Consider the following 4,594-nt stretch of genomic DNA (forward strand, 5'->3'; position numbering starts at 1 on the left):
TGGACGTGTAATTCCTTTTCCCCATGCTCCTGGGGATCCCACCAGTGCTAGTATCAATAGGAAGATCTTTATTGCTTGGGATATTTCTTGTTTCATCCCTTTAGCATAAAAGTATGGTGGTGGCGCATGGCGAGCGCCTGATCGAATTGGTCAAGTCATGCACAAGTCTGCAGAGAAGCGCACGGGAGCTCCGGAGAAAACAAAAGTGTAGCATTAGGAGTGATTTTATTGATCATTTGGTTTCATTTTTGTTAACCAAATGCTTGTCCTCCTTAAGGATTCTTGTTCTGGTAAAAGATTTCAAGATTTTGGGAGTTGATTTTTGTAGTCTCTTTATTCTGTTAAACTCAAGTGACGATGAACTTGTTACAAGCAAATTCAATACACAAATCCAAAAAAAAAAAACACTTACAAAGGGGAAGTGTGGGGACAGGGTGGGGGAATGGAGTGCATTGAAAGCTTTTAGCTCTTTATTCTGACTGAATGAGCACAATCATGTGGAGAATGAACTTTTACTAGCTGGAAGAAGAATAGTGCTTTACTCAAAGTAACTTAAATGTCAAATGACACTTGAGAACAAAAAAAATGAGGATTTTCTATGTTCCAAAATTGAACATGGACAAACAACCCAGGGCACTACAAATTATTGTTGTATCTGTAAAATATTTACCCCGACCCCAAACTCTCAAATCCATCGAAGCAGCAACCATAATTACGGATGTCACTTAAAGCTAGTTACTGTACAATGCCCCCTTCTGTTATTGGATCTGCACCAGGAAAAGTGCTGGCTCAAATTTTGCTGCATAGCCAAATTTAGACGTGCTATATTTCCTATGTACTCCTGTTAGTTTCCCTGTTGCTGCCTTTCGGTGGTAGCTCACAATTGATCTCGAGCATTTCCTAAAGCAAGAAAAAAAAACGCTAAATCAGATAAATCTTGAGAGGTGAAGTGAGAATCAAAGAGAAATATGGAGTTAGTTCTCACAGAAGTTGATCTTCTGAGTAGCTTGTATGCCATTCACATGTTTTACTCCATTGCATGACACCATAAAGCGTGCACTGAGCTGTATAGATTGCAGCAGCAGCCATGAAAGATGGTGGAAACTTAAGCATTTCATATTCCACGAGGCAAAGCTCGATTAAGAAGAAAGACATGACCTCAAGCTGTTAATAAGAACCAAAGAGGGGTTAATTTCACGTAGTTAATTTAACGTGTTGTCACTAAACTTTACCAATTATAACAGTAAAGTCAAAAAACTATACGTCACAAGACTATATATTGTGTCACACTATAAAAACTGAACTATGTGTGAATTTTTCAGAAAATACAAATAACCAGAAGGTCAAAGTTCCATCTTTCGTGTCACCGTTTTTTCTTCATTTACGAGCCAAGAGACACATGAGCCACTATTACAAGTGCCTTCCCACACTAACCTTCCTATCAGCTTTAGCAGCCTTGAGAAATCTTCTCATAAAAACATATGCAGTTGGAACTGACATATTAAACTGTAGTGTATTGAGCATTAATGTTTCCTGCAGTAAAATTAAAGGAATGGATTCAAGTACCAAATAAAGTAGAGGAAATGCAGTACTTGTTGATATCATGAGATCAGTATTACCAATTCAAGAACCTCTTTCCTCGTATAGGCGTTGTCCGAAATAATCATCAAATCATCCACCACAGGGACAGAGACCTCTTCATATTTGCATGCTAATAGCATAGCAACCAGCCCAACAAGCTGCAACTTCTTTCTTGCAACTGTTTGCTTCTCCAAAAATCTGTCTATCAAATTAACAGTCAAGAATAACGTCTCTTCCCTGAGCTCAAACTTGTGATTTACCTGTTTGTTTAGAATAAGCAAGTTAACATCACAATGAAATAATAACTTAATTCCACTGCCTGATTATTTTCATTGTGAAGAAACATCAAATATACCTCAATGAGCCAGTCTACTAATATAGCTCTCATCCTTTCATTGATGTCAAACTGTTGTGTCATATAGTTTGGTGACACACAGCTATAACCCTGAAATGCAAATGGCCTATATCAGTTACAGCTGCCAATCTTGAATCTAATTAAATTCCAATGCCTCGTTCAGTTACCCCTTCGTTAAGTTAGCCCCATGAAAGGCATGGAGTTGGTTTTTCAACTCTAAACTAACATGCTTATTGAAAAATGAAAAAATGGTAATATCTTTGTGCAAGGCTATGTTGCTCGGACTCTCCGGAAATGTTGTTGGGTGTGTGTCGGATCCTCCAAAAATAGTATATTTTTGGAGGATCCGACACGGGTGCGGCATCATTTTGGAGAGTCCGCGCAACATAGGTGTAAGGTGTTTAGTCGCGTTTAATGTGAATATGTTATGTTAGTTAAGGGAAGTGGCAACTAATAATAAAAGTTTACATGAATGGGGAAGGTTGATAATTTTAATGGACAATGAATTTAGCATTTGAAAAACTATCTATCCATCAATGGCCAGTTAATAATTAAGATAGGAAGGGAAGAATATATATTGTCTTGCTGAGAGGGAGATAATATTTTTACTTAACGTTGAAACCTAGAAATCATTTACAGTCACTTTTCATTTGAAAATGCAATTAATGATCAATCCCAGTAAAGCTGGTGTTTGAACAGAGGCAACAGACATGATAAGTTGGACCTGCCCTTGCCTCATTAAATATGAAATTTACCTTGACAACAACAACAACAACAACAACAACAAACCCAATAGTTTCCCACAAATGGGGTCTGGGGAGGGTAAGATGTACGCAGCCTTACCCCTACCCCTAGAAGGGACAGAGAGGCTGTTTTCAATAGACCCTCGGCTAGAGAACAACTGAAAAAGAAAAGGTAATTGCAACAAGTAGGAATAACGGCAAGATGAAATAAAATTGAATCCAGGAATGCAGTCAAACTCTAGGTAGTAATAGTCATCTATGGATAAAAGATATCATACTAACACTAATGCTAACTTAACTGAGTAAGACAAAGAGAAACGCTCGACTACGTACGAACCTTCAACCCTAATTTTTTACCTCCACACCCTCCTGTCTAGGGCCATGTCCTCGGTCAGCTTCAACTGCGCCATTTCCCGCCTAATAATCTCTCCCCAAGACTTTTTAGGCCTACCTCTACCCCTCCTGCTACCCATCGAGGCTAATCGCTCGCACCTTCTAATACGGAAAATAGATCAATAAACTGTTATAGCCACTGATGTCGGAAAGTTTTAAAGTGTCGGTTTATATAAATTAAATCCTTGTAACATAACCAGAACCTGAATGGAGGACTGACCTCCATTTTTCTGTAGTTGGCATATAGATCTTCCACATAGTTAACAACTGCAAGCGGATTGTTAGCGTCATCACTGTCAATATCTATTAGTGCCTCCTCAAATATATCCTCCATTTCAACCTCCTACAGAATTTATGAAGTTAGCTGTTAATTAATGATACACAAAAAAAAAACGGCTCATTAAAACATCAAACACAAATACACGTACCATTTCTGTCTTGTCATTTGAAAATGTTGCTTCTTGTTCCAAAGACATAGGCATGGGTTGGTCTTTAGCTGCCACATGTTCTTCCCAAATCCTAAAATCTTCCGCTGCTAGTTTTGGTTTCTTGGTTTCCTGTTCAACATCATTGTGCCTGACTTCAACTTTTAAGCTATTTGACACTTCAATTTAACCAAAAATAAATCAACTATTTTTACTCCATGATATCGAAATTTTCTACCTCGTGATAATGCTGGTGTGAGCTAGCAATTTGTGCAGTCAATTTCCTTCATTTTAAAAAGTTATAGTTTATGTATCAGTCAAGCACTGTATACGATTCCAATTATAACCTCTTGAATATACAAAATTCATAGAAATGGTAGTTTTACTGACTAACCTCGTAGGATTCTTATCGTAGATGATTCCATTTGCACTGAAAGCAAGAAATTTTTTGCAGCAGATTAAAATGAAACTCAGAAAAAAGTAAAAAGTGAAACCTCTAAAGTTGAGAGCGAAGAATTACTGTGATAATCCTCTCTTGTTAACAACACAACGATATGGATTAGGTCCTAATAAATTCTGATTAATCACTTTCAGTGCTCTTCTGTTGTGTCTTGTCTCCACTCCAAACTTGTTATTTCCCATTCCTGCCTCACCACAATTTCAGTCACAACAATGACGAAGATTAATTTTTTAGAAGAAAAAAAAAGAAAGAAGATCATATTTGATAAAACTGGCATTTTTTATAACAACAACCACATACCCAGTGATTCCCCAGTGAACTGGTTCTCATCAGATATATCCATGTTTTTTTCTTTGACTAGAAAATAATCAATGAAGAAAAGAATGAGAAAGGGGACGGGGGGGGGGGGGGGGAGGGGTAAGGATTAATGGGCGAAAATGATGGGTATATGTCTGGTGAAACACAAGGGATGTCATTATATATTCAAATGAAACGGCTAATGAAATATGGCCGTTGTGAAAGATTTTCACATTTCGCCTACACCAGCTAGGCATATGTGGCGAATGAAGTATAAGGGAGACGTTACTTTCAAATTAATCTAAAAATGTTAATGTGCTAAATTACTTTCCATGACTTC

General features: G+C 37.5%; 1 pseudogene; it reads right to left on the reverse strand.

Moving 5' to 3' along the window:
* LOC109211935 lies at positions 499-4,351 on the reverse strand (annotated as a pseudogene).

This window comes from Nicotiana attenuata, chromosome 2, assembly GCF_001879085.1.
Source record: "Nicotiana attenuata strain UT chromosome 2, NIATTr2, whole genome shotgun sequence".
In the NCBI taxonomy this organism is placed as follows: Eukaryota; Viridiplantae; Streptophyta; class Magnoliopsida; order Solanales; family Solanaceae; genus Nicotiana; species Nicotiana attenuata.